Source organism: Ananas comosus, linkage group 3 (assembly GCF_001540865.1).
Source record: "Ananas comosus cultivar F153 linkage group 3, ASM154086v1, whole genome shotgun sequence".
NCBI lineage: Eukaryota > Viridiplantae > Streptophyta > Magnoliopsida > Poales > Bromeliaceae > Ananas > Ananas comosus.
The window spans coordinates 1,999,395-2,008,587 of NC_033623.1; the positions used below are offsets into that span (position 1 = coordinate 1,999,395).

The 9,193-nt window shown below is 32.4% G+C and overlaps 1 long non-coding RNA gene across 1 annotated transcript; it reads right to left on the bottom strand.

Annotated features, from left to right (window-relative positions):
- Nucleotides 6,931–8,453, bottom strand: LOC109708164. Its single transcript, XR_002215678.1, has 2 exons — nucleotides 8,082–8,453; nucleotides 6,931–7,477 (listed from the first exon to the last, which is right to left on the bottom strand). It is a non-coding gene; the product is annotated as an uncharacterized LOC109708164 (long non-coding RNA).

Consider the following 9,193-nt stretch of genomic DNA (forward strand, 5'->3'; position numbering starts at 1 on the left):
TTAAAGTGTATCAAGTTAGTACCCTGTGGTTTTGCACTTTATCACTTTAGTACCCTGTGGTTTTAATTTTGTATCAAGTTAATACCCTATAGTTTTTTAAATCACAAGGTACTAAAGTGATAAAGTGTGAAACCACAAGGTACTAAAGTGATAAAGTGCAAAACCACAGGGTACTAGCTTGATACATTTTAAACCACAGGGTACTAAAGTGATAAAGTGAGAAACCACAGGGTACTAACTTGATACACTTCAAACCACAGGATACTAAAATGAAAAAGTGTGAAACCACAGGGGGGGTTTTTGAAGTTTTCCCTTAATTTTACCATTAATAATCTAGTCTTATTTGCTGTAAAGTGATTCAAATTGTTAAATTTGATAAAACTATCAATAAATGTGACCAAATTACTCAGTTAAAACGAGAGGTGTGTTTACAAATTGCTATAGTTGAGGGGGTTTGTAGACATTTTTACCTTTTTTTTTTTTTTCTTTCCTTTTCCTCTGTTCATTTCCCTCTCCTCATTGTAGTGTAAAAAGTAAACCATCATATAAGAAGAGAAACTTATTCAGGTGAGAATAGAATAATAATAATAATAATAAAATAATAAATGGGTATTGGGGCCACTCCACTTTAATAATGTTTTGACCAAAAGAAGCATTTAAAAGGAAATCTTTTATCTTTTAAATATTTAAACCAATAAATTTTAATATTGTCATGTAGATTCTATTTAATAAAAAATTATTTTCATACCGGCGTTTAAATCAAGCGCTAAATCTGAAGATCTGTGCAAAGTATGAACAAAAACGTATAGCGTGAATTTGTGACAGTGCGACCAGTAGACCTGAAGTAAATATTTCGTGTAGCATTAGATTTTATAAGGCATAAAACTTAATCAATTTTAACAAATTTGATCTGCTCTACTAAATATAACTACGTTGATATTACTTTCCTTTGAAATTGAAATTATAACTATGTTAACTTCACTTACATTTAGATATAAGAACTACGAGGAGTTCGACAAATTAATGCATACTCTTATGAACTGCTGATATGTTGTCGTACAAAATGTTATGAATTTAAATTATATTATAGCCAATATGAGTAAGATTCTATTGTAGGGGTCCAAATTAAAGCATTTCCCTTTACATGTTAGGAGCCTTTCGAGCTTTTGACTTAACTTTAGCTGTTTGAAATGAGCAGCATCACTTCCTTAGCATATCAAATAGTGGAAAGATTAAGGAGATAGGAAAAGAATGGAATCTGAAAAAAAATAAAAAAAAAGAGGAAGGGCACTAAATGTGAATATCCAATTGATAATAAATAATTAAAAATATACATAACTTACTTGAACTATTGCTATTTTGTATCCACTATCTAATCTTTCAAAATATTGATTTTACTATCTGATTTATTTGATTTGAGTCAGCTAACAATTTTTTGACTTCAAATTTGAATACGTCGTTTGTTTTTATAGATTTAGTTAACATATTTTATGTAATTTTTTAAAACTATAAATTCACTGAAGTAAAAAATTAATTTAGTTTTGAAGTCAAAGTGCCATTGACTAACAAAAATCAAATTAAAAGATTGCATTATAAAATTAAAATTTTAAAAGATCAGAGAGTAAATTTAAATTAATTTATAATTTATATAAGTTTTATAAATTTTTAACTAATAATTACTAAAAGCATTTTTTTTTTCTTTTTTTGCATGTGAGTGAATAGTACAAGTACCACTCTATTGGAGATTTGAGTCACTTTATGTCGTGTCACCGCGACAGTTGTTTCGTGACCTTAGTACAGGCTAAATGCTACTGTATTACACTTATATCACATCATAAAAGATAAGTCAATCATGCCTTTAAAAAAAAAAATAAAAATATATATTTTTTATAATTATGATGGGATAGATAAATTCAAAAAAAATTATTTGCATAGTTGGAGACGCCACATCATAAATATAACCGGTGCATTTTAGAATTTTTTTAATACAAATTGTCTTTCAATACTAATCCACAGGAGGAGGAATTATCAATCAGGGTCTGTTCATTTTACAAAAGGTAAAGTTCAGGTTAAATGTAAAATTTCAAATAAATTAAAGTTTAAATAAATTTATTTTTTATTATTTATTTTTATAATTGTGGAACTAAGATCTTTTCAATTTTGCTGTTTATTTGATGGAGTTTCTCATTGTAAGATAGGATCTGAATCGAGTACAGAATATTAGATATTTTATACATTTTTATTATATATAATATAAAAATTAATATTTACGTACTTATAACAACATGCTGACGTAATTCAATCCAGTGGTTAAACCAGTAACCCATAATTGGCAATATTTTCGAATTGTAAACGGTTCCGGTCTCAAAACATTGGTAAATATATGCAGGGAGTAAATTGAAACTTTTTTAAGCATCTAAGGAGCACTAACACTGAAATTGAAAGTTGGAGGATCAAAATGAAACTTGGCTGAGAGGTTACTACTTATTTTAATATTTTATGTTCAACGTAACAAAAAATAGGTTTAAGGGTTAAGTATAGTATTTCTGTATAATTCTTCGTCAACAGCACTTCATCTAATAACACTATAACCTATACAGACCCAAATTAACAGACTCTTTGCCGCATCTAAAAAACGAATAACTTTCATCTTTCAAAGAAAGTTATTAAGACATATTACCGAGTTTTTCAATTATAAAAATAAGCACTCAAAATTTTTATTTGTAAAATTACGCTTAAGCGGTGAATGATTTACTGCATTTAGAAAGCAGTGAAATCATTCACTGCTTTTACCAAAACTTACATATTTTCTAACCGTGTACTCCAAAACAACATTAAATAGTAAAAATAATTTTAACATTTTGAAGAACGTTAAACACTTTACCATATTTAAAAAATGACAGATCATTTATAGCATAAAATAAATTTTTTGAAGAATTATTTTTATAATTATAATATTTTTTAAGCTTACTATTAATGAAAAAATTCAATGGAAAAGATTCTTACACCACCTCTCCAATCATTTATTCTTGTCCAAGGAAAAATAGACCTTATTAATTGAACCCCTTAAGATTCTTAAATGGCTTTTACTAGTTTTATTCTAATGAGTTGTTTCAAAAAGCGCAGAGGAATTGTTGGCAAAGTTGCACTTAACAAACCAAGAGAATCATCTTTTTGATAAAAGTAGTGATTTTTTTTTTTCTTGTTAGTAATTCTAGTGGTTCAATCGAATATAAGAAAATTAAATTTGGTAATCGATCTTAATTTTATGTTTGGGATTGGAAAAAATAAATAAATTTCAAATATCACCGCTGTGGTTTCGTGCTTTCTCACTTTAGTACTCTAAAATTTTATTTTATTTTTCTTTTCGCCAGCGTCTCTGTTAACTTTTCGTTAAATTATATACAAAAAACTTTAGATATCTATCTATAATTTTATTAATATTTACTTTAGTATCCTGTGGTTAATCGAATTTTCACTTTAGTACCCTTTCATTTTAACTTGGTCACTGATTTAATAAAAAAATTAACGAAGAAAATAATAGAAAGAGAAAAATAAAACCACAAAATATGAAAGTGATACATTTTAAACTATACAGTACTAAGTGAAAAATATAAAACTACAGGGGTGTTATTTAAAATTTTCTCAAAAAAAATACATATAATTTGTCCTAAATTGCCTTCCTCCCAACCATACACCATATATCTCTTAGCTTGCAAGCTTGTCTCATATTTTAATCTCTTTCACCTTCATTTGTAACTTGTTATCTATCTAAAATTATATAACTAGATATATAGAAACTATGAGATAAACGAGGGGCACATGAAATATTCATGTTGCATATATATATGGATGTACCAGATATAGACAATGCAAATATATATATATATATGAACTAAAATTTTTAAAAAATCATCACTAATAAGCGAAAAATTTGAGAACTCAAGGGACTGTTTGGTTGCACATAATTATAATATGCACTGCGGTTGTAATTATATGCAGGTCTAAATTCAACTTTTATTTTGATACATTTCAATTCAGCAACTATAGTTGTAAGTGCATGAGGATGCTCGACTCTAGATGTCACGAACACTGATAAGGGATACGACACGACTCGGATACCGCGACTCGGCAATTTTCAAAAATTAGGATACGGACACGACATCGCTAATAAAATATATATAAAATATTAATTTTGGTAAAATATTGTTATATTTTTCATACGAATGAAAGTTAGTAAAATTTTTATTGATAGCTCAAATATTTTAAGAAAAGAAATTCTTCACCATACATAATTTATTTATATTGTCAAAAAAAAATATATGCATTCATCAAAAAGCTAAAATATTTATTATCGTACATTACATATGCATAGAAAAAATAAAATAAAATAGGTATATATTTTTTTTAGTTGTATACATTATGGATAGGTATTAAACTGGCTTCCGAGGATTGTCCATATCGGACACGTGTCCGACACGGACACACATGTGTCCGACACCGACACGCGAGGCTTATAAAAGTGTCCGTGATACGTAGGGTCAACTACAATAGTTAAAATTATGTCCAAATTGGCTACAGTTCCAATTGTAGGCTGCAACATTTGAGAGAATAATTTTCAACAAAGATAAGTTTACCTTTCTAATAACCTTTTCGATAAGGTTTTTTTTTTTTTTTTTTTTCATTTCCTATATAAAGGGTGATTTCTGTCACGCCCCGGATTACACGTTCCCCCGGCACGCCGACAAATCCGCCGTATACAAAGAAATTTTTCCTGTATACGAAGCGACAGCTGTACCTGTAAAATATACAATACTACAAACAGTAGTATAGAGCTGCTAGAAGAACTAGTAAAGTAAAAGTAAACCGAGTTCCATATACATACACTGAATCCCAGAGTACAAAGCTACTCGCACTAGCGAGTTAAAAGTCTGTATGTACATGAACCCAAACTAAAACATCTACCTGCAGTAGGGGTGCCTCTAGCTCTGCTCCTCGGGTAGGGCTCTAACTCGTGGCGCCCTTGCCTAGCTCCTGACCAGCAACAGCAGCAGCCGAAGACGAAGACTCTGCAAAAACGGGGTAACNGGCTCGGCGACGCGACGTCGGCGACGAACGCTCCACCCAAGCTCCTCCTCCTTGCGTATGGCTCCAGAGACAGATAGGGAGGAAATTTAATTAAAGAGGTGTTGGTTGCAACCCTCAATTAAAATGGATAAGCATGCATGCATGGGAGGGGGTACGTGGCAGCATCCATATATATATATATATATATATATATATATATATATGAGGATACTACAATTTCACTATCGTATATAAAAAATAATAGAAATTCGTAAATACATTTTTTAGCCGCGTACAACGGGACAAAGTATTTTCACATGCAGTATTTTTTATTATATTCAACAAAATAAGATGCATTTAATTATAATTATTCATTTGAGATTGTGGTATACATCACTAGATAGACGCCAAATCATACATCTGGAGACGTTTTATTTAATTAGAACAGATATAACATCTGCCTCTCTTCAGCATTTGAATGGGTCGGAACTTTTTCAGACCCATTAATTAAAAAAAAAAATCTAATAATACATGTTAAAAATATTACATGTAGAAAAAATAAAAATAGTTTTTTTGATAAATTTTGAGTTTCTGAAGTTTGTATAAAAAAAATTAAATTAAAATAGGGTTTTAGATAAACCCATTAAGGGTTTAGACAGCTCTTTACAGATTTTAGTGTTAAACATAAAATAAAGAGTTTTTTTATTTTATATTTAGCCCTTTGAATTTTATTTTTTTTATAAACAGCTCTAGTAAATTTATATTTGCATATATAATACCTGTTTTGTCATGTGAACGTCGTATTGATATTTTTAAATTGAATACGGTAATTGAATGATCGTGTTCATATAAAAAAAAAATTAATTGGTTAACATATTATGCGCTATAGAAAAAATTATATTAAAATTTTTAACCCATTAATAATACATATCAATAATAATTTTAAGGCATTGCATCAGAATCAGAAAAATTATTCAAGTGTTGTACTTCATACATGAGAGAACGGGACGTGCGGTCTACTGAGAGCTGAGACTTATGGATATTAGTGTAAACCCGTGCTTCGCTGCGGATTAGTAGATTGTGCTAATTAATTTAAGTAAGCTGATAGTAAGGTAAAAATTTATGGTATATGAAAAATAAAAAATAGAAGTGAAAGACTTTAACAAAGAAGCAAAAGCTATACATATATATGGGCAGATGCGCGCGCGCGCACACACACACAAACACACGGACAGGCAAGCCAAACAATAAAGTGGCAGATGATGTAACTAAGTAATTGGGGGAGAGTCACAAAGTTGACTAAGGACATGAAGTTACAATACACATATATACACATAAATGGACAATAAAAGGGTGCTTAGATGAACATGTTATGGAAAAATAATTGCTAGGGGAGAGAAAAGAGGTGATCTTCTAGTTTATGGAGCACTGAATAACGGATAGAAAGCAGATTATGTGCTCATTTTTTTCTGAAGAAACTAAGTAAGCAGCAGTACCACAAAATCCTTCAGGAAATTAGCAGACCATGTAAACGCCCATGTGAAAGCAAGTAATTAATTTTTTGTGTCCATTTTTTAGAAGTAAGCAGAAAGAAGGGGAGAGGAAAAAAAGAGATAAGGGAGAACAAAAAATAGATAGGTAATCAAAAAGCCTAAACAGACGAAACCTAAACAAGTAAATAAACACATACATACATACATACATATATATGTATATACACGAAGACTAAATAGATAAAGAGTAGGTAAAGCCAGGAATACATTAGCAAAGGCCAAACAAAGGAAGGATAAGTCCAGAAAATAGTTAAACACAGCAGCCGAAAATACTGAATGCACATTGCAAACAGCAAAGATTTTAAAAAGGAGGCTCAGGCAAGGTCGCTAGGCGACCACATATTGGGTTACCGCTGGCATCACTTGAATAGGCAAGCTCGAGGTGAACTTTATGTTAACAGCAAGGCTCAGGCAACACGGTGAATACCAGTGAGGGAAATTTGGCGATATATAGTAGGAACACGAAACCCAGCGTAAACAGGTGACTGCTTGTTCGTACGAACATGCCGTCCAACCGACTGAGTGGGCAATAGGCCATAATCCAGCACGAACACGAACATGACATCAGCCACAATTTAGACAACCCCAATTACTCGAGCTTGCCAGTTCAGAGCATTCCAATAACCTGACATCATTACCTCGGAGGCAAAACATTTTAAAACGAAGGAGTAGGAAAGCAAAACAAAACAGGCCTTAAAAGGCAAAGCATTTAAGAACAAAGAAGAGATTAAAAGGAAAAAAGATATTGGAAGGAAGGACTTTCAGGGTTGCCTCGAAAGAGGCCATCCGACTCTTGCCATGTGTTCTCAGAGATCATATAAAGGTGCAGGGTGTAGGATGCAGGGCTAGTACATCACCTGCAAAAGAACAAATAGAGCAGAGTACAATTATTTTTTTTTATCTAAGGTTGCCAAATAGGGGGGTGGAAATGTAAAAATGGGCCTTACCTTTTTTTTTATGCGAAGCCAACAGGAGCAAAAAAGGAATAGGGGTTCCTAAGTTTGAGGCATTTAATTTAATAAGTATAGTAATGTTTTGCGAGCACAGCATTTTATAGTAGAGAACAGTTAGAAAGTTGTAGGAAACATAAAGATAATGAAGGTAATATATGAACATTCTTAAACAGTCTACCTTGTATTTTGGGCAGACAAAGGTACTATGCTGAAAGCACAGGGAAGCTATTTATAGAGAAAACAATTACTTAATATTGAAGAAGATAATATGCATAAGAAGAGCAAAGAATAACAGTGTAATGATGGCAAAATTCACAATATCTTTCAGATTTTTTTTTTTTACGCCCTTTTTGTGTGGTCCTTGGTTTGGAGAAAGAGGCAACAAATGCTTCAAAGAATAACCAGCATAAATGATGATAAAATCCACAACAATATACATCTTTTGCAGAATATACCTGATGATAAAATCCACAATATCTTTCAGATAATATACCTGTTTTTCTTTTACCTTTTTTTTCTAGCCCCTGGTTTCGAGAAAGAGCCAAACATAGCTTCAAAAAGGGGCCAAATAGGCCTGTCAGCAAGTAGGTTAGGGGCCAAGTAGGGGGCGGCGAGCCACTGCCATCGGAGCCAGCCTGCAATCCATCGGAGCCGCACCCGCAGGGCACCTGAAGAGCCAAAAAGGTGGCTCGGCTGCAACGTCCCTACTAAGGGGCAGAGTAGGCGAAGGCAAAAGGGCGGCTCGACTGCAGCCTATGTAGGTAGGGCTAGACCTAGAGAGTGAGAGAGAAGGTAGAGAAAATTAGAGAGAGAGAGAAGAGAGAGAAGGAGGGGTGCGGGCGTAGCGTCAGATAGGAGAGAGATTAAGAAAGAGAGAGGAGGAAGGAAGAGAGAGAGAGCGACAGGGATGGAAAAGAGAGAGAGGAACGAGTGGAGGAGAGGGGGAGAGCAATAGCAACAGCTTGAGGAGAGGAGGAGAGAGAGAGGGGCTGGGCTAGGAGTAGAGGGGAAGAGAAAGAGAGAGTCAGCTAGGAGAAGAGGGCAACAGAGAGAGGGGCGTAAAGAGGGAGAAGCGCAGCACCAGAGGGGGAAAGATAAGAGAGAGAGAGTACGCCAGCAAGAGCCAGGTGTAGAGGTGGAGAGAAATGCCTCGCCGCCACGTGGAATGGAGGCTGGGGAGGCATGCCACGGGGCATTTGATGGAGGTATCAAAATAGTATAGTTAAAGACTAGTATAGCACCGCCCTTTGTCGCGGGTACATAGTATTTTAGTAAATTTTATATATATATTATAATATATATATATATATATATATATTATATATATATATATATATATATATTTTTAAAATCTTAAATTAAAAAAATTTACAATGAAAAATACAAAACAAACTTAAAATCTTTTATATATTATAAAGCTACTTTTTTACTAATATTTTAACTTTCACTATTTGTAGAGTTAAAGTATTCTAATAACTTTATTTAAAATTCAATCAATCTTAATAATTTAGTAGCTATTTATAAATAAATTTTAATTTAAGAGTTAAAGTTGGAAGAATTATTCTAAATTGCCAATATGATAAGATCGTCTTCACCTTACTAAAATTTATTGGAGAAAGA